This window comes from Marmota monax, unplaced genomic scaffold (genome assembly GCF_021218885.2).
Source record: "Marmota monax isolate L192 unplaced genomic scaffold, Marmota_monax_Labrador192_F-V1.1 WCK01_AAM20220418_F8-fsc00001, whole genome shotgun sequence".
NCBI lineage: Eukaryota > Metazoa > Chordata > Mammalia > Rodentia > Sciuridae > Marmota > Marmota monax.
Genome location: NW_026693777.1, coordinates 2259562 through 2282316, shown reverse-complemented (window position 1 = coordinate 2282316; position 22755 = coordinate 2259562). Strand labels below are relative to the sequence as shown.

At 36.6% G+C, this 22755-nt stretch overlaps 1 protein-coding gene and 1 pseudogene across 5 annotated transcripts in view; both read left to right on the top strand.

Moving 5' to 3' along the window:
* Nucleotides 1-22755, top strand: part of Slc25a21 (solute carrier family 25 member 21) — a 519050-nt gene that overhangs the window by 180346 nt on the left and 315949 nt on the right. The gene's annotated exons all lie outside the window — the stretch shown is intronic.
* On the top strand, nt 14309-15435 carry LOC131424808 (thioredoxin domain-containing protein 17-like; annotated as a pseudogene).

The window sequence follows — 22755 nt, the reverse complement described above, 5'->3', positions numbered from 1 at the left end:
AGGCTTGAAGTGTTTAAATAGCTTGCCCAAAGTCATTTCAGCAAAAATTCTACCTTAAATATATGATAATGTGATTAAAATCATAGAGCTGACATTTTATTGCTCAAAAGGTTCTCAGAGAGTCCAATTTGCTGGAGTACATTAAGGCCTAGAGCATTTGCTAAAGGCCACAGAGATTTGCTATAATATTTAAAATTCCTAAATGTTTGGAAAACACCTTTCCCTCAGGAGGGAAAATTGCTCTTGAAATTGCAAGCAGGAGCAGAAAGAGGAAACTTTAGTCCTTTCTCCTAAGTAGCTCTTCATTGTTTTCCACTCCTTTTCTTCAAATTTTAAATGAAAGAACATGTTTGTGAATTTTCTGCCTGATTTTTGCCTTGGTGTTTATTTTGGGCAAAATGTTATAATTATGCAACTCTAATTCTCACTGTATAATTTTTTTCTCAATGAGCTTGGCTCAAAACCCATATTGCTTCCCTGACCTTGTATATATTATTTGTTGCAAAAGAGGGAAACCCAAAAACTGAACAGAAAACTAGCTTGAATTAATAAAAGTAATTAAAGCACTGCATCAGAGGTTTGAAAATCAGAGTGAAGCTCAGTGTGATCATTACCCACTTAATCATAGCCAGGTTTGATGCCCAAAGGAGATAATTTTAGGAGAAGAAAACTAGAATGTCCTCTTAGACAGGGTCTTCCACACAGCAAATTGGCATTATATGTGCAAAGATTTTACTAGAAGAAACCAAGGTAAAACTCATGGGCAAGTTGCCTATACAGATCTACAGAGCTTGTGGTCAGTTTCTTTCTTATGGACTGTTTATGTACCTCTCAAATTCACGTTGAGTCCTAAACCCCAATGTAATGGTATTAGTAGGTAAAGTCTTGGAAAGGTCATTGAAGTCATGAGGATGGACCCCTCATTAATGGAATTAGTGTCTTTATAAGGAAAGACATGAGAGCTTGTTCTTGCTCTCCATCATGAGAAGAGAGTGATCTGCAAACTAGGACATAGATTCTCAACCAGACACATGATTATGAGCACCTTGACTTTGGAATTCTCAGCTTCCAGAACTGTGAAAAGTAAATGTTGTATAAGATACCCAGTACACAGTATTTTCTTCTAGCAGACTAACCTAAGGCACTTTCTTTTTTTTTTTATTTTGTACTCAAAGTTATATAGCTGATGGAGTGGAGCCAAGAGGAAAGAAAGGCTGAGTGGAAACATTCTTGTTCATAATAGTTCATTCACAGGGCCAATACTAAGTGCTCAAGCCAAAACTGGCATTCAGAGGAGTTTGATGTCTCCCAGGAAGCTATCTATATCAGTATTGCCTGTCCAGTTCTTGGGTAGGGCAGCCTGTGGGCAGCACCATCTCTGCATGAATACAAACATGGATTTCAGAGCAGCATTGGAGCCCTGGCTCATTCTTCCTGTATTTGGAGCTCTTTGAGGTGCAATCTCTTTGCTCTGCACAATGCTCCCCATACCCTGATTTTTCCCCGATGACTGTTGATTAAAAGTTAATGTCAAAGGGGCTGGGGTTGTGGCTCAGAGATAGAGCACTTGCCTAGCATGTGCAAGGCACTGGGTTCAATCCTCAGCACCACATAAAAATAAATAAATAAAATAAAGGTATTGTGTCCGACTACAACTAAGAAAAAAAATTTTTAAGTTAATGTCAATATCTGTACTAGTTTCTGTTATTTCTGTGACAAATTTCCACAAACTTAGTGGTTTAAAACAAGACTAATTTGTATCTTATTGTAATATGGATCAGAAGTCCATAGGGTCTCCCTGGGCCAAACTCAAGGTGTCCACAGTGTTGCCACTTTCCTTTCTACTAGCTTTAGAGAAGCTGGTTGCATTCTCTTCCAACTTCTAGAGGCCTCCTGAATTCAGTAGCTCCTGGCCTCCTTCCTGTGCATTCAATGACAGCAACATTATATCTTTCTGTTCCTGTATTCTGTATCAGGGCCTCCCCTGATCACAGCTGGGAAATGTTCTCTGATTTTCAAAGGAGCCATGTGATTAGGTTTGGCTCACTTGATTCCAGAGGAATCTACGTATTTCAAGTCCCACATTTAATCACATCTGCAGAATTGCTTCTGCTATGTAAAGCAACATATTCACAGGTCTCAGGCATCAGGATAGAACATCTTTAGGGGTTATTGTTCCGCCTACACACTACTTTTCTCTCCAAATTAGCTGTCTTTCCCCAAATTCTCTCTCATCTATTTTGTTTGTTTCTTTTCTTTGCTTTGCTTTTGAGACTGGTTAAGTAATAAAAGAGGTGACATTTTGTAGCTTCTACAGTGAGCATAAATTAAATTGATGTCAACTGAATGAACAAATTGTTGGAGCATTCTGTTTCACCTCAAATTAATGGTGAACACAAAAAGAATTAATTACAAATCCATTAATTGTGTGTGTATGTGTGTTTCTATTTTTATTCTAAATCAATGTCTCTCAACCTTCATTCCTAGGTATGCCACATATCAATTAAATTAGAATCTCTGGAACTAGGACCCATTGATGTTTTTAAAAGACTTTCAGGTAATTCCAATATGTAGGCAGGTTACAGTATTTTATAAGCATTAAGCTTTGTGACATATCTTTTAACTTGGATGATGACAAGTGAAAAGCTTTCAACATTAGACTTTTTCAAAATAGGTGCTCTTTATGTTGAATAGCTTTGATTTTTAAAATCTTAATATATTGATGAAAATCAGGTAGTTTCGCTTATCATTGATAACCTACCATGACCTACTCAAAGACTTGAGGGCAATAATAATTAATTTATATTTTTAGAATAAAAGAAAAGTTATAATTTGTGTCCTGTTTTTTTCTGCCAAAGCCTATGCTATTATAAAAACCTGAAAAGCACTAACATTAAAGACGTGAGGAGCAAAATAACTAACAAAAGCAGATATTGAAATTGTACAAAGTAGAAAAATATTTTAAAATGGAAAACTTAGGATAAATCTATATAGAATCCACAGTTGTAATTGAGCAATTATGGAATGCTTTCTCTAGTGTTGAATTTCTATGATTCTAAGATTTGCTAGTTATTACTTTAAATTGAATAAGACAGTACCACTTCACCACACTTTGCTAAGTATAATGGGACATCATAAAAATAATCCCAAAAGAAGACTCAAGCCAGATCTGAAAGGGTATCATTTCAGACAAACTTGGGAACCATTTGACCCAGCATCAGGGAAAATGGAAAGAGAACTTCAGTTATTTGCTTATTTAACTATTTTTAAAGACATAATTAGTTCTATTAAATTATTGCAGTAGAGGAAGGATAGAAATAAGAGAACTAGTGAAAAATAAGAGGGGAAAATAAAGGCGGTGGTAAGTCAACTTGAAAATTTCAAGAGCTAAATAATGTTGAAAACAAGGACCATGTTGGCTTAATGACTTGTTTCCTTTTGTGTATTGCTGGGCACTGGGTAGGAGATTCATGGGCCTATGTACCTGAAATGGTATTGGGTTTAATGGACCTGACTTTCACTAGATTCTCTGGCTGCTCAGGGTCAGGAAAGGGCAGATCTAGACAGATGGACAATATCTGTGGTCTTTGTGCTTACTCTCAGTGGGTGGTATTTACCTAATAACTCAGTTCAAAAACAAAATCCATTTTTCTGGCCATTTTATTGAAAATACTTCACAAACTTCCAAATTCCTAAGTAAGATCAGTGAAATAAAAATGCCTGATTACTTTATTCTCTCCATTCTCACAAGGATATTGATTCCCCTCCTGTTCTCTCCTCTTTGCAATTGCCCTCCTCTCCTGAAGGAAATAAACAGAACCAAATACTGAATCTTTGGGACCCCTTTCAAGACATAATGCATTTTTTTTCTAGACTTCTTTCCAAACTAAAGCAGATAACATGACACATAGTTTTGGGAAAGACATATTCCCTACTTACTATGGCCGGTCACTTAAAAGCATTAGTTTATTAACTAATTATTAATTTATTAATCAGTCATCACTGAGACACATCAGTTGTTTGAAAATGTCTTTGTAGAGAACTCATTATCCCTGGGGTTGCTAATATTGCAAGTGGTTCATTTACCAACAAAATGCAAAAACTCTCATCTCCTTTCAGTAAATATAGTGTTCTCCTTGTAGACTTGTTGTTGTTGTTACAATTCTCACTGAGTATAGTCATTTTCTGTGTTATGGTAAATTTAGGTGAAGGGTTGTCAACTGGCCACATTTTGGGGATTGATGAAGTGTTTCTTTCCCTCCATATAAATTTACCCTGAATTATACAAGATTTCTGGGGATAATTTTCCATGCAGAGGGCTGTATTAGTCCCATGTTAGTTAACATTTGTGATGCAAACAAGGATGAAATGTATTGTCTGGAAATGAAAATATCAATCCCTCATATCCAATTTGTCTGTTGTGCTTTGGTACAACCTCAGTTAAAATGAAGTTAATCAGGAGTGACCTCATAGGGTCACTAACTCTAAAATTAATTCTGGTTTTAATGATATATGTCTCTAATTTATACCAAAAAAGTGTGGACCACCTGTGTTGTTGACTGGTTGTGATCATCTTGAGACCTAAGGGATTTATATTAAGAGAAAACCCAGACATGCAGGATACATGTTTCTTTAAAGTTATGCTATAAAAATTATTTTCTCAATTAAATTTAAGTGATTCACTTTTTATTTTTAAAGCCATAAAACTTGTGGCTTTGAAATGATTGGATATATGTTTGTGATTTGTTTTCACTAGTCTTTTTCCTTATTGCCCTTCTCCAATGACACCATTCATGTAGCATAACCACAAATCTTAAAGCACATTTCATAGACAGGGCCACATTTGGCACTGGGCTATAGCTTGCAGTAATATAATTTTATAGAAAATAACAGTATTAATTAGATATATTTTGGTGAGCTGGAAATAAATGTTTATGATTATTGTCCAAAGCCAAACAGGAAAATGTAAAAGCAATAATATGTTCTCTCATTCCAGTATACCAGCTTAGGCAAATTTTTGGCTGGAAAAGCATAAGTGAGTAATTAGATAATTGCTGCCTTGATTGAGCTTAATAGGAAACATTTCAATTAGGCTAAAACTACACAGAAAGGAAGTGGGCTTTTTACAAAGGGAAACATTCCTTGTTATGCAACTGTCAGCTTGTGCCCACACTAAGAGATGGGATTAAGTGGATCTGTGCAAAGGAAACAAAAAAGAAATGATTGCAGTAATTAGACCTATACTTAAACATTGTGTCTTCTGATAGAATTTCTTGATGATTCTAGCATTGATAACGCAGCCCCTATAAATGTCTTGCCTGTAACAAATTACTGCCTTAAATCTATGGCAATGCAAGTTCCTGAGAAAAAAAAGTTATGATTTTTCTCATACTAAAAAAACTAACATTCTAGAATTGCACTCCTCTTTTCCAAGCCACCTGCACGCTAACAAAAAATCAGAAATGTCATTTGGGGATAGTTTACATGGTTAATAGTTTCACCTTAGCATACCTACAGTATATGTATCCAGTTGCTGACTCAGGACTTGAGCCAGAGGTAAAAAGCCTCCTTTCTTAGAATAAGTGTCCAAAGGAACAGTGCTATTCTTAACACCTGGGGGTTAAGGTTGTAGTGTGACCCCTCTGATGTGTCAGCATTAGGGGTGTTATCCATATGGAGGGTATATATCTCCACCCACAGGTTAAATTCATGGGGATAATCTAATTACTGATGTAATTTCATGGCTCCCAGCAGGTTGCAAAGTGCCTACCTCAAGGCCTTACATATATAGACAATAAATCTCACTAATGCTGTTTTGATATTGCTTGCTAAATGAGAAATGGAGAAGACACTGTTAGAACACCAAACTACTATGCCACCTCTTTAGATATTTGATGTCACCCAGTCTCAGAAGGAACTTGTGACGATAAATGTAGGTCCAATTTAAGATACAGGTACTGATGTTATTGAAAAGGTCCAAGAAGCAGTTAATTCTTTCTGCCTATTCTGGGTGGATATCCTTCTGCCTCATTACATCAACCTTGCAGGGAAAGCAGTGTGAACAGCCCTGTTCAGGAGTTAGCAGTGTTGAAGAGTCTGCTAACTCCCTGTGTTGTATAGTGGTTAAGAGCATGAACTTTGGAATAAGGTAGTTTCTTTGTCTATAAAATGGGAATAATAATATTACCTCCCTTGCCAGATTGTGGTGAGGAATTTATAAAGTAATACTTGCAAGGCCTTAATACAATTACACATTCAAAAATTCTTCCTTCCTGTTATCACTATAAAATATCATTCTCAAAATAGTGTAGGGCTTAAGAAATGCTTTTTGAAGTCAGTGTTACCAAAGATATGTATCCAAATGCCCTTTTCAACCAACAGCAAGTCCATAGTTTGAAATGCTGTGCATCTGGGCAACTTCTTGTATGCTTCAGTTTGGCTGAAGGTAAAGCCAGTACGGAGCTCAACAAAATGAGCCAGTCTCCATTAACAGTCCTTCTGGCCTTTGCGTGTTATTCAGCAATCTGACAGATGGGCACTCTCCCACCATGGTCAACAGCACTCTTCAACTCATATCCAGGTAGTCAGGTGTGTGGTGTTCTTTCAGTGCTTATAACTAAAAATACTCCATTTGACTATTTACATTATTAGGACTTTAGCATAAAACAGACTTCATACATATTTAACTTTTTTACAAGAGTCCTTTTGAAGGGAAACTGTTTAATAGAATAATTTGTACTGATTTGTTTTCCAGCACATGGGACTAAGAACTCCAAGTCTACTGACCATAAAATTAAAGATCTCAGGGCGTACCCAATTTTAGATTCTCAAAATTAGATAAAAAATTTGTAGTTTGTATAGTAGCCATAGTAGTGAATGTTTCTTTTGGGAGTAATTTATAAGCATTTCATTTCCACATACAGAATATTTTTGTATCTCTTCAAACCATCGTATGTTAAACTAAAGAATTTTAGACTTTGATTCAGTGTGTAAAACCTTAATTAGCTATTAATTATTTAGGGAAGAAGCTTAATCAAGGAATATTTGGAAGAGCCACAGAGTAACTCCATGGAGAGAGATTGGGAGCAGCCCTGTGGCAGGAGGTGGGAGGCTAGAAAGGTTTGTGTAACTTGACAAAGCTTGACTTTTGTGTGAATTGTTGATAAATGTTTTCACATACACTGTCCCCATTTATGCTTAGACAGTTTATGGCCAGTTTCCCTTTCTAGCTGGGAGTCTCAGGTGGCAGATTCCACTCTAGTGACAAGACAGGTGTTGTGTGTGCCCTAAAGGACAAAACATGCTTGTCTTTTTGTATTATACTCTTTCTCATGAAGTTCTGCTTTGAGCATAACATCCTTTCTCTAAAAACCCTCTACTTTGTGACAGCAACTTGACTTGCTGCCAGAGAAGCTGGAAATGAAGGAGGTTTAAGATAAACATCAATGGTGATTTTTTTTTCTTGGTGTCTCTCTCTCGCTCTCTCTCTCTCTCTCTCTCTCTCTCTTTTTAGAGAAAGTCATATGCTCATATCCTAACTTGTCCCAATAGAGGGTCAATTACAAACACTTGGCCATAAATCCAATCCAAGAAAAATACTGAGAGAAGAAACTGAAGCGCTAGATACCAAGGTCAGAATCACTATAAATGGTCAGAACATTTCAACTGTGAAGCCATTGCCTTTAAACAATATTTTAGTACCAAGTGATTCCTACTGTGGCTCCAAATGAACAAAAATCAGGTAGGCATTTTTTCTATGGTTAGGTATTTTTTTCTGGAAACTTTTAAAGTTAAATCAGTGTCATACTTAAGATTTCATAAATGACATGATTAAAGGTTCATTTACAAGCTGTCCATTAAAAAAATTAAATGGTAAAAGAATGGTTAAGTCATTTTCCCATTCAAAGACTTGTACATCATCATACCTCCATTATTATATACCTAAGAAATCTTCAACATTCACCATCCCTCACCCCCAGTATTTAAAAAGAGAGATATTAACGTGGGAAATCTTCACAAAATTTATAGCAATAATAATTACCCTTAAGAAATTGGAAAGAGTTTTAGGGGTAGCCACCCACGTGGAACTTTTAAAATATCATTTACCTCTTGGTCTTGCACATTCAAGCAATTTTGAAAAACAGAACAGCTAAGAGGACTTAATGTAATGGAGGAGAACAAATAGCAGTCCCTTACTTCCTGGGGAATAGTAAGTAGTAAAGCAAGCATGTTTTGGCCTTTCATCCATCTAATTTCTTCAGCATTTACATACAATATGAAATTTGATCATTTACAAAAGAAAGCAGTAAAGATTCTTTGCCAAATGGCAGTAATTGCTTTTGAAAAAATACTTTTTGTTTCTATGAGACATTTGTCTCCTCTCCATTAAGCTTCTGGAAGACATTCTGGCAATGTGCTACAATTCTAGGTTTTCATCCTCTTATTACTGAACTATGTGATATTTAGCAAGTAATTGAACTTCTTGAAGCCTTAGTTGCAAATCTATAAAGCAAGGTTGTTTAATTAAAGGTTTAAATGACCAATTCCAATTGTTACATTCCAGAATCTATGAACCAAATTATCCACTAAACCTCAACATTTTGGCAGTGAATCAGAATCAGCTAGGGAGCTTTTAAAAAATCCAGGTACTTGGGCCCCATCCCACAGAGATTCCAATTCAGTAGGTCTGGGTGGAGGTTTAAAAAACTTTTTAAAACTAGATGTACAGGGCTGGGGTTGTGGCCCAAGAGGTAGAGCGCTCACCTAGCATGCGTGAGGCACTAGGTTTGATCCTCAGCACCACATAAAAATAAAATAAGATATAGTGTCCACCTATAACTAAAAAATAAAAATATTAAAAAAGCATATATATTTTATATACTCTCTCTCTCTCTCTCTCTCTCTATATATATATATATATATATATATATATATATATATATAATGTACAATCACATGTGAGATCCTTTGTAGTGAACAGTTAACTCCTTGACAGGCACCATTGTGTTCCTAGATAGAGTGGTCTCGTCTAATCAGTTGAACTGTGCAGGAGCCATCCCTAAACTGTGCATGAACTAAAAGCAATATTGAAGCCATTGGGCAGAAAAGCCTGGTATCAAGAACTCCCAGCAGCTACCCTGCTGGTTTGAGAATATCTGGTTCATCTGGCATCCTGCCTAGCGCCATCTCAAGCTCCAGCACAGCACTGGAGATGGGCGTGACCCACTACCTACCTCCCAGCCTACCTACCTCCCAGCTATATTCTGTTTTTCCTAAAGACACAAGCTTGGGATTTCTCCCATGCTGAAACATTATACCTACCAACCCCCTTTGATCTGTATCTATTAAAGCAAGGGCAGTCTCCATCTTTGTTAGACTCTGTACCCCTCTGATCAGTTTAACATGTCACTGCCCCAGCTCTTTCAACTATATTTCTGATCTCTCATGTTTATTGGTACTATTTTCATAGCTTTTATTTGCAGCCAGCCCATCCCTCTGACTGGAACCCTTTCCCTCACCCATAAGGGTTGTGAGCAAGCAAATTATAATGAAATGTTTCTTCTGAAACCTTCCTATTTTGGCTTCTATATCCTTTATTCCTTCTAGCCCAGATTAGCCCTGCATTTTCATGCTGCCAGATTACACACATGAAAGCATCTAAAATATCAACTCAGTAATCCGGTGAATGGTAGGAGAATGTATATGCTGTGACCTATTGAAGAAGCCTACCCTATTTTATCTTGCTCTTTTGGGGGGCACTTTTTATTGTTCATTTTAATTATACATGACAGAAGAGTCCATTTTGATATAATTATATAAGCATTCAATGTATCTTATTCTAATTAGGACCCCAATGTTGTGGATGTACACAATGGTAAGATTCACTGTGATGTCTTCACATATGTACACTGGAAAGGTATGTCAGATTCATTCCACTGTCTTTCTTTTTTTCCTATTGCCTCTCCCTTTCCTTCATTCCCCTTTGTTTTATCCACTGAACTTCTATTCCTCCCTGCCCCCCTACACTCCACCCTTATTGTGGGTTAGCTTCCACATATCAGAGAAAACATTCAACCTTTAGGTTTTGGGGATTGACTATTTCACTTAGCATGATAGTCTCCAGTTCCATCCATTTACAGGCAAATGTCATAAAGTCATTCTTCTTTATGGCTGAGTAATACTCCACTGTGTATATATACCACAATTTCTTTATATATTCATCTGTTGAAGGCCACTTAGGTTGGCTCCATAGCTTAGCTATTGTGGAAGTATGCTGCTATAAATATTGATGTGGCTGTGTTACTGTAGTATGCTGATTTTAACTCCTTTGGATATGCTGAGGAGTTGGATAACTGGGTCAAATGGTGGTTCCATTCCTAGTGTTTTTGAGAAATCTCCATACTGCTTTCCAGAATGATTACACCAATTTTCAGCTCCATTGACAATGTATGAGTGTACCCTTTTCCCCATATCCTGGCCAACATTTATTGTTACTTGTATTCTTGATTGTTGCCATTCTGACTAAAGTAAGATGAATTCTCAATGTAGCTTTAATTTGTATTTCTCTAATTGCAAGAGATGTTGAACATTTTTTCATATATTTCTTGACTGTATTTTTCCTTTTGAGAAGTGTCTGTTTAGTTTCTTTGTCCATATTGATTGGGTTTTTAAAAATTTTTTTGTGTTCTCTATATATCCTAGAAATTAATTTCCTATCTGAGGTACAAGTGGCAAAGATTTCCTCCCATGCTGCAGGCTCTCTCTTCATACCCTTGATTGTTTCCTTTGCTGCGAAGAAGGTTTTTACATATGATGCTATTCCCATATATTGATTCTTAATTTTACTATTTACTTGAAGTAGTCTAAGGGTAGAGATTCAAGCTTTATATGAAGGATTAATTAGGGTATAAGGAAGTATCAGGCACTTTTACATTTAATCTTTACTACAAGGTTAGGAATCAATATTCCATTTTACAGAAAAGGAAGATAAGTCTCAACAAGGCTTACCTTTCTTACATAGGATTACAAAGTAATAGGTGGTGGGAATGAGACAGGTAAGTGTAACTACATAAACTGAGCTATTCTGCAGGCCATGTTGCCACAGGGAAAGGAAGAAGGACAATTCTGCATAGGCAGAGTTTTTCTGGTGCTTCTATGGTCTTCCTTCTACAGGCCCATTTACTTGGAGACTACTCAGAATGCCCCTTGCCCTGATGCCATATTTCAACAGCCCACTAACTTGCAACTTTAGAAAAATAATGAAGAGGAATTCAGTCACACACTGCTTAATCATTCGGATATCTTCTGCAAAATGTGCCTGTCTATTTTATTGTTTTGTGAACATCACAGAGTGTAATTATACAAAGAAAGATGGTGGTCACTAATAAATACAATTTTATGGGACCATCGTCAGATATGTGGTCTGTCATTGATCAGAACATTTTTATGAGGTGCATGGTTAAACCATAAGAATGATTAAACCATGTGAAAGAACCATGGTAAAGATGTGAATAGATCAACTCACTTAAACCCAACTGGAGGTAGCATAAATTGATACTATTTGTCTGGGAAGCAGTTTGGCAATATGTATCAGGAATTGTAATCATGTTCACATCCTTTGACTAGCAAAACTACCTCTAGGAATCTGTCCTAAGGAAATAATCATCACTCTGGGATAACATTGATAAACAAAAATATTCTTTGGAACATTACATGTAATAGGGAAAAAGTCACAATCCATTTAAAGAAGGTGAATAGTTCACTGTATTTAAGTAAATCCATATGATTAAATATTGTGTACCATCCAAAATAATGCTTATGAAGAGCTTTTAATGATGTGAAGAAATATTAATGATATATTATGTGAAAAGAAAAAGATATAAGACTACATGGTATGATCTCAGCTATGAAAATAAAGGATGTAAGCATTATAAACACCAAAATGTTAACCATAGTTATTTCTAGGTAGTAGAAGTATAAATAATGTTTATTTTAAATAATTTTTGTACATTTATTTTTTTTTCAAAAATGATCATGTGTTATTTTAATAAGTGAAAATCATATTAAAGTATTCTTATGGAAAACAAATCACTGAGTTTGATTAGGTAAAGAATATTGAACAGAAATAAATTAGGGATAGAGACCTCAATTCTAAATAAATGTAAGTAAGCCCACCAAGATGCCATTTACTTTGGTAGAGATACTTCTTGGCTGTTTGGGTCCCCCCCAATATATCAAATTATGGGACTGTTTCAAAGGAATGTTAATATTCTCCTTCATTTTTGAGACTAACAAAAGATTTATTCTTACCCCAACTCTGCTTTAAATAACCCCTACTTCCTCATAAGAACAAAATTAGATTTGTTACCAATACTTTCAATAGTGTCACTTTATTTTCCTGCCTTGAAACAGTAACCAACTTACAGCAGAGATTCTTGTAATGTTTCAAGGGCATTAATAGTTTGGCAACACAGGGAAAGATAAAATAGGCACATTAAAATACAAACTAAATCTTGCTGAATGATAAGAATAGCTTTCAAAGCATTCCTGGGACTGCAGGAAGTCAACGGAAGTTGTTAAGGGCAAAAACAAAGAAATAACGAAACAACACCATAACACACAAAAGTGAACGAATAAAAAACAAATAACACCCATCCTTAAAAAACTCTTCCCCTAACCCCAGAGTACTGATTGTAAAGGTCAGCAGTAAATAATGAGCTCAGGAGATCTAGATTGTGGCTTGCTTAAACACAAGATTCCTAACCTAAGAATCCAGGATTAACTAGGATCCTCTGTAGGAAAACTAACATGGTCTCATACTGGTGGTTCCCTAGACTCTTGGGAGGAAATACAAATCCTCTTTATGGGAAAGAAAACTCTCAGTAGGCCTTCAGGACTCTCACAGATTAAGTCTAATTAAATATGAGTTTGTAAAGATCAGTTAAGCAGCTAAACTGTATAAAGGTCCAACAGGGTCAAGACATTGGTTACACAAAGGATAATTGAGTACATAAATAAATGGATTTAGGATAATGGGAATTAATTTTCTCACTTTTAGAGATGAGAGTTAGTAATATGAAAAGGAAGAAGTCCAAATGTATATATGGTGTTGGGTTAGAATTGCTAGTTTGGGTGTGAACTTCTGGTTAGATAAAGATATAAATGTACAAATATGTATATTTAGGTATATAATGCATGTATTTTGCTGCTCTGTCTTTGAGAGAACCTGAGAGATTTTAGTAGTAAAAAACACTCTACAGGTTTAGATCTTGCTTTCTCAGTTCCATTTTCTAGAAAAATGGAGGACTCCATGGAGAAGGGATTCATTTCAGAGTTGGGACAGGGACAGTATAAACTTGGGATGTCTTGCAACATGCACATCTATTATCCCTGCAGCTCAGGAGGCTGAGGCAAGAGGATCATGAGTTTGAGGTCAGCATCAGCAACTTAGTGAGGCCCTAAGCAACTCAGTCAAACTGTGTCTCTAAATAAAACATAAAAAGGAATAGAGATTTTACTCAGTGGTTAACCCCCCTGGTTTCAATTCTTGATAACAAAACAACAACAACATCAAAAACCAAAAACAAAAAAACCCTTGGAATATCTTGTATCATGTACTAGACAATACTCGGAGAATGATGGGGACATGTTAAAAGGCTATAAAACAGTTTTAAGGGCCCTCACTGGCCAAATATGGATCGATTTGAGGATTAAAATACATCATATGTTAATGGATTATGTCAGTTTCAATAAAACAGGAATCCATTAGTTCTCACTAATATAAAAATACAGAAGATTCTTTCTTGTAGTTGAATACTAATATGTAGAAGGAATGATAGAATTTAAAATTACAGCAACCATTATGGTAATAATTAAATCAAGAAGCATCAATGTGGGCTAAACTCTGATATTTTGTGCTTAATATGTTCCTGAGGTTACAATATAATAGTTTTAGAATTTTAATCTAATAATGAAGAAATATATAAACTCAAAGAAAAACATTCTGCAAAACCACAGGCTTATAATCTTAAAAATGATAATATCAAGGAAGATCTGAAGAACTGTTGGAGATTTAAAGGAAACTGAACAGACATAAAACTAAGTGAATTGTGTAGTCTTAGATTGGATTCTTTGCTATAAAGTATATAACTAGGACAATTGGGGTAACTGGGCCAAGGGCATAAGGGAAATCTTTATAATTCTTCTCTAAGTTTAAATTTATTTCAAAATAAGACATTTTAAAAGTCATCAGACAGGAAGAAATAGCGGGGGTGGGGAGGGAGGCGGGGAAATGGTGAAGGGAATCATCGGATTTCCTCCTAAGGTCATGTAACCTACTTGTAAGACAGAATCTTGTATACCGGACTCTCTCTAGGATTAAATCAGCATGTTCCCAAATCTTAGTGGTCAGGAAATAACTCAGCCTGCCTCGGATGTAGGCAGGGGAGGGGGTTGTCTTTGTCTTCCTGGAAGATGGCGACCGGCAGGGTGTGAGAAAATGGCCGCCTGGGTCACATGTCTAGCCGAGAATTTCCCACCTGAAATGAATTGGGTTAGCAATTCCCAACAACCTTCCCAGTTCACAGGGCTCCAGATGAACCCTGAGGCAGCCACTCCCAGAACTTTCTGCAGAAGCTCACATCCATGGCCAGGTTCTGCCCGAGAAGGAGCCAGGAATACCTTGGAAGCTTCTCCCACCCATATGCTGACCCTCCTCCCTCCTTCCCTGAATTGCGGAGCAGCGTTTGGGGAAGGAATGAATTTGTGTCTCTGAAGTGGGACCAAGTCTTGCTAAACTGCCCAGGCTGACCTCAAACTTGTGAACTTTCTGCCTCAGCCTCCTGAGTAACTGGACTGAATATCAAAGTATTTTAAAATTATGCTTTGAGAGAAGGCTCTTCCAGCACCATGCAAAGCACAGTACTCATGTCTACCTACAAGGAAGTGAGCATGTTGCGTTTTGAGGAATTCAATCAGGCTGTGAAGCAGCACAACAGACAAGACCATTTTCTTCTACTTTACCAGTACTAAGGACCCTGAAGGGAAAAGCTAGTATCCCTACTGTGTGCAGGCTGAACCAGTTGTTCAAGAGGGGCTGAAGCATATTAATGAAGGATGTATTTTCACCCACTGCCAAAAGAAAAATCTTACTGGAGAGATCCAAATGATGATTTCAGAAAACAATTGAAAGTACCTGCAGTGCCTACACTAATTAAATATGGAATGCCTCAAAAACTGGTAGAATCTGAGTGTTTTCAGGCCAAACTTATGGACATGTTGTTGTCTAGAAGATGATGGTAGAGATGGAAGATGATAGGAGAGCCAGGTATGGTGACACATGCCTATAATCCCAGTGGCTCAGGAGGCTGAGGCAGGAGGATTGTAAATTCGAGACCTGTCTCAGCAAATTAGTGAAGCCCTAGGTATTTAGCGAGACTGCCTGCCGCAGTCTGGCTGGGCACAATCAGGAGCCACTTGTCAAAAGAAACTAACTTTATTTTTAGAACCACACACAACAAACAAAATAGTCTCTCAGGAAAAACCCTCAGAGCCTCAACTGCCACCACCGGCTTTCCACAAGCCTCTCTCTCCCCCACAAGCTTCTCTCCACCTCCCACAATCCTCCTGCTCTTGAGGCCGATTGGCTGGGTCACGTGGGCGGAGCCAAAAAAGTCCCCCAATGAGCAGCTCCGAGGTCTGAAAGGGCAGGGAAACAGTCCAATGAGCATCACCGCAGAGGAGCCAATCAGCTAGATGTTGCTGGGGCCGAGGAGCCAATCAGCTAGATGTTGCTGGGGCCGCTGTGAGCCAATCATCAGCCAGCAGCTGGAAGTTTGCTGGCAGCTGGAAGTTTGCTGGGGCCCCTTTGGCTGTGGCTCTCAACATCTCCCCCTCTCTGTTTAAACAACAAGCATGTGGCTTAGGGACCGTGCCTGTTAGGCAGTCCAATTCAACATATGGTCCTTACCCGTCATCGGATGAACTGACCTCTAGGCGTCAGCCTCCTGTCTTAGGTTGGTACCACTGCAATTGGATCATACCCGTCACTGACTACCGGTCCAGCATACAGCCATACCTGTGGATAGGCCTTTGCACCTGTGGGGGGGTGAGGTTCTTTGCCTCACCTCTGTTGGCCCCCAAATTTTAGACCATCACTAGTAGAGGAGGATGCAAAATGCCATGACATTAAGCCAATTGAGGGCTCCTTTGAAAAATTGTACCACCAGTGACATCATCAGCAAAAATACCCCAACACTACCATAAGTCGCTGCACCAACAGATAGTTCACAATGCATACAGGTGAGCTCACAATGTGTCCAGGCAAGTTCTGCAAGCAGTTCAGTGATGGCTATTGTAGAAGCTGTAGATTGGTTTTATCTTTGACTTCACCAGCACTGGGATGAAAATAGGAATTCTGGCAATAATGGCTAAAGAAAAAATTATGTAACATTCCAGAAGGCACTAAAAGAAAACAATTTTCTTAACAATTTACATTGTCTTCACCGTCACTGGGATGAAGATAGGAATTCTGGCAATAATGGCTAAAGAAAAAATTATGTAACACTACAGAAGGCACTAAAAGAAAACAATTTTCTTAACAATTTACATTATCTTTAAGAGAATTATTAAATATAATGAAAAGGAAAGGTAAAAGTAAACAAACAGATCTGTTAACCTTCTTTTTTGTTTACATATTAAAACAATCCTCAACAGTTGTTTACCCAATTTAAATTAAACCATATAAATCACGTGAAAAAAAAATATTTGGATCCATTTTATCATGAGCGCTCATCATATATGATATATGGACATACGTACATTCAAACATATAACACAAAACACAAGTGTGCACACATAATATAATACATACAACACATAACAATATAGTAAAGGCCTTATAACTTTTTACAGGTGAAATCTCCATTGCAATGTTTAAAAACTCTATAGTCAAAAAATAGAACTGATCAGCAAAACATTAACCTAGGTCTCTATGAGCTCAAAAAACAAAATAGAACTTCATGATATGGCAAAGGGCAATAATAAAATAGATATTGAAAAAAGCATCCTGGTTCTGTTGCAGATGTAAGAATAGCCAAACTGGAGTTTTGGATATCAGTTGTTATGGATTTGAGCCAAATCATCTTCTTTTTGGTCTGTAGAAATCGCTTTAGTTAATCTTTCTGGAATCCAAATCGGCTGCTGTTCTCCCTGTGGAAACACATAAACAGACCCCCGACTCCAGACAATCACTGGGTCAGGACCTTGGTTAATCTCTCTGGAATCCAAATCGGCTGCTGTTCTCCCTGTGGAAACACACAAACAGACCCCCGACTCCAGACAATTACTGGGTCAGGACCTTTCCATTGTCCTGTTAGAATATCCTTCCAAAGTACCTTGGGCTTATGTACATTTTTTGGACACATATGCCTTTCCGCAGCACTAAGTCCTGATGAATCCAAATTTAAAAAGTTTAGAGTAAAAAGGGTTATTTTAAGTTTATCTTTGGGGAATATATACCCCTTCCCAATTCCTTCTTTTTGCTTTAATAAGTACATTTTAATAGTTTGATGAGCTCTTTCAACTATGCCTTGTCCCTGTGGATTGTATGGGATTCCTGTTATATGAGTAATGCCAAATGTTGAGCAAAATTGTTTAAAAGAGGTAGAAGTATAACCAGGGGCATTATCTGTTTTTAACTGTTTTGGAACACCCACAGTGGCAAAATTTTGTAAGCAATGAGCTATAACATCTTTAGTTTTTTCTCCGGCATGAAGGGAGCCCATCAAAAATCCAGAAGAAGTATCAACTGTAACATGCAAATATTTTAATTTTCCAAATTCTGGCAAGTGTGTGACGTCCATCTGCCAAATATGGTTAGGTATCAATCCTCTAGGATTGACTCCAAGATTAACTTGTGGTAAAAAGGTCACACAATTTTGACATTGTTTTATTATTTGTCTAGCTTGTTCCTTAGTTATTTTAAAACGCTTTTGTAAAGTATTAGCATTGACATGGAACTTTTTATGAAAATTTATGGCTTCTTCTAGTGTAGAGAAAATATGTATGTCATGTGTAGTTTTATCTGCTAAATCATTGCCCAAACTAAGGGCTCCAGGCAATCCTGTATGTGCCCTGATATGTCCTATAAAGAATGGATCTTTTCTGTCCCAGATTAGACTTTGTATAGTGGAAAGCAAAGAGAAAACAGTAGAAGAAGGGGAAATCCTACCAGCATCTTCAAGAGATACTATAGCATTAACTACATACTGACTATCAGAAAATAAATTAAATACAGAATCTTTAAACATCACAAAAGCTTGTAAAACTGCATTAAGCTCTACCTTTTGAGCTGATTGTTTGGGTACTAAAAATGTAAAAGTTTGATCAGGGGTAACTACTGCTGCTGTACCATTATTTGACCCATCAGTGAATATATTTGGAGCATTCATGATAGGTGTTTTTCTTGTCATTTTTGGAAAAATTACAGGATGCAATGACCAAAAAGACAATAAAGGATTAGATGGTAAGTGGTTATCAAATGAAACATTAGATTTGCACATGATTATTGCCCAAGTATTTAACTCATTAGCTAACTCATCAATTTGATTCATAGTATATGGAGTAATAATTTTATTGGGAGAAATTCCAAACACTCCCTTTGCTGCTTTTATTCCTTTGAGTATTAATTGTCCTACAGCCTCAGGATACCTAGTAAGAATAGTGTTAGGAGAATAAGATAAATGTATCCATAATAATGGACCTTCTTGCCAAAATACTCCTGTAGGAATATTTTTTGTTGGTAGTACAATAAATAATAAAGGCAAACTTATATCAATTCTATCCAAATGCATATTTTCCATATATGTTTCAATGATTTTTAATGCCTTTCTTGCTTCAGGCGTTAACATTCGGGGTGAATTTGGATCTGATGGACCTTTTAGGATATCAAATAAAGGTCCCAACTCTCCTGTTGGTATACCTAAATAAGGCCTTATCCAATTTATGTCTCCTAATAACTTTTGAAAGTCATTAAGTGATTTGAGTTGATCTACTCGTATTTGAATTTTTGGTGGACGGACCATGGTTGAGGATAATAGAACTCCTAAATAATTAATTGGAAAATTTAATTGTACTTTATCTATTGCTATCTCTAGATTATAATTTTTTAATAAGTTTGTAAGTGTGGCATAACATTCTAGCAATGTGTTTTTATCTTTGTGTGCTAATAATACATCATCCATATAGTGAAATATTTGTAGTTCAGGATTTTGATTTCTAAGTGGCTGGATTACTTTGTTAACATAAATTTGACACATAGTTGGGCTGTTAGCCATCCCTTGAGGGAGTACTTTCCATTCATATCTCTGATCAGGACCTTCATGATTCAGTGCAGGGATAGTAAATGCAAAACGTGGACTATCCTCAGGATGAATTGGAATTGAAAAAAAACAATCTTTAATATCTATAACTAAAACATACCAGCTTGGTGCTGATAACGCCAAGGTCGCGGGTTCGTTCCCCGTACGGGCCACCAAATGCCGCAGTCTGGCTGGGCACAATCAGGAGCCACTTGTCAAAAGAAACTAACTTTATTTTTAGAACCACACACAACAAACAAAATAGTCTCTCAGGAAAAACCCTCAGAGCCTCAACTGCCACCACCGGCTTTCCACAAGCCTCTCTCTCCCCCACAAGCTTCTCTCCACCTCCCACAATCCTCCTGCTCTTGAGGCCGATTGGCTGGGTCACGTGGGCGGAGCCAAAAAAGTCCCCCAATGAGCAGCTCCGAGGTCTGAAAGGGCAGGGAAACAGTCCAATGAGCATCACCGCAGAGGAGCCAATCAGCTAGATGTTGCTGGGGCTGAGGAGCCAATCAGCTAGATGTGCCTCTCAAAATAAAAGATCAAAAGGAAGGATTGGGGATGTGGCTCAATGCTTAAGCCACCCTAGGTTCATTTCCCAGTATCAAAAAAAAAAAAAAATTTCATGATGGCAATTGTGTCTTGATTTCCTGGTTTGCTCTAGTATAAAAGAGACTGCATACTTGCTTTGAGTTTATTTTAGCAATAAATAAATGGTGAAGCCAAAATTAGCTTTTGTCTAAACAATAAAGAATGCTATTAAAAATAAAGTTGTGCTTTGAAACATTTCACTTACCCCTGTCCACTCAGTTGACCCCCACCAAAAAAAAAAAAAAAAAAAACACCCTTTGGTATCAGTTTTGTTCATTTGTTTTCTCTTTCCAATGTTTCTTTCTGCAGTTACAAACACTATAAATGTATATAGCTATTCTACCGCCCCCTTACACAAAGTACCATACTCTCCATATGGTTATATATGTTGCCTTTTTACTTAATAATACACCTGGAGGTTTTTCCACATCAGAGCATTAGAGCATTTTCACTATTTTGAAAGCCACTTATAACAGTACATAGATGATTGCCTTAGAGTCTTAAATTATGTGAATGTACACTCTTATTTAATGACTGTGGTCCCTGACTGATACATAGTTGGGGTGTTTTTAGTTTTTGGTATTACAGTGAATAGATATCGCATACATATGCAGATATTTCATTGGATAAATCCCCAAAATTACATTTATAATTTTAGTAGATATTGCTAAATTTGAACTCCATAGGTGGTGTATCCTTTTGCATTTCTACCAGCAATGTGTGGGTGTATCTGTTTCACCACAGCCTTACAAGTAACGAGGTATATTGTTAGACTGAGGTTTTTGACAATGTGATAAGTGAGAAATGGTATCTCAGTGTAGTTTTAACTTGTATTTCTCTTATTATGAATAAAGTTGAATATATTTCCATTTGTTTAAGAATTATCTTTATATCTTTTACTATGAATTAACTTTTTATCATCTCTCCTTTTTCTGTTGGATTGTTGGCCTTTCTTTGATGTCTAGAACCTTATTGTATAATTAAAGATATCACATCTTTGTCAGCGGTAAAAATAAATAAATAAATAAATAAATAAATAAATAAATAAAAGTCATCAGACAGATGGGTTGGAAGAGAATGTTGGGTAGTGGGTTTCTGGGCAAGGCCCCTCTCTGCCATTAGACTTAGAAGAGCCAGAGCCATTGTCACACTGACCCATGGTTGCACACCAGTGAACTCAATGATGGCTATGATTGGGGTCATCTTAATCTTAAATCTGTGACTGAACAGAGCTCTCTTGATGACTTTCTTGCAACTGTAGAACTTTCAGGAAGAGTTCATAGTTGAGAAGCTTAATATTAAGTTTGTGCTGGCTGAGGCTAGAACTGGACTGCTGTGTTTTGAAGAAAGCCGGAGAATTAAGAAACTCCATGAAGAAAACAGACAGTTATTGTGTATACCAGGGAGACCAAACTTGAATTAAAAACAACAACAACAACAACAAACAAATAAACAACAACAACAACAAAAACCTGGCCTAGAAGAACTGAAACAGACAGATAAAGATAACTTCCTAAAATGGCCTATCTGGCCAGAGGAGGAACAAAAGTTAATATTGACTTTATTCCAATGAAATTTAGATTTTTGGTGCTAACTCTGGAGGGTCATCGAGAGAAGTGATATGGTGGTTCAGGTTATTATTAAAAAACTAATAACTAAGATGTGTAAAAATTAAAAACTAAGATGTGTAAAAACAGCTTAAGCATATACTCTTCCACAAATAGGTGCTCGAAACCCACTCTTGTTTAGATGCAAAGATTTGGAATGCTATGTCAAAGAGACAGATGCTGAGAAAGAGAACATTATTCTGATAAACAAGGTCAATTTGCCGATTGCTGAGCAGTGAAGTGCCTTGGCCACATGCTTTGAAAAAGAAGATCTGAAGGTTATTTTCTGGTTACCTTTCATTGAAACTGCTCAAGTGAATGGTGGTGACTCTAAGGAACAAATGAACAGAGATGCTGGAGAAGCCAATACATCTGGGTCATAAAACTCCAGTTTTGAGGAGAACGAAATTCCACACAGTGAGACCAACCATCTCCCAGAGTTGGGATGTTTTAAGTCATCACACAAATTTTAACAATAATCAGGTAAAAAATAAAAGTCAGTAGAAACAAAACTTCAAAATGCTTAAATCAACAAATTTTTATATATTTTAATTATAAGATTTAAAAAGTGTAAATATAATTGTAAAATATTTAAAGAAATAAAAGATGAAATTTTTAAAATGCACAAAGACTTTGACAATCACAAGACCAGTTGAAAAAAAAAAAAAAGACACTAAACTTAACTTGTAAAAATGAAAGGAAAAGAGTTGAAGCTAGAAACTCAATGTTTAAGCCAAACATAAAACCTATGAACAGACAAGAAAAATAATGAACTGAAAGAGCTAAATAAATTATCAGAAAGTGGCCCAAAGAGATAAAGAGGATTGGAAGTAGAATGGACAAGTTAAGAGACATGGAGAATGCAATTCAAAGGTTCACTACACATATAATATAATGTCTAGGAGTTATAATAAGGATAATGGAAGAGCAGCAATATAAAAAAAAAAACAGATGTGTAAAAACAGCTAAAACATGTACTCCTCCACAAGTAAACCTAGCACTAACCTAGTATATCAAGCAAAATTTAAAAATCTATATACACATATCATAATGAAACTTCAATAAAACAAAGACAAAAAGAGAAACTCTAAAAAGGCCAAAGAGAAAACACAAATTATTTAAAAAGGAATTAAAGTTGAACAACAGCAGACTTCTTTTGAGCAACAATGAAAGCCAGGAGATAGTGGAATAACATT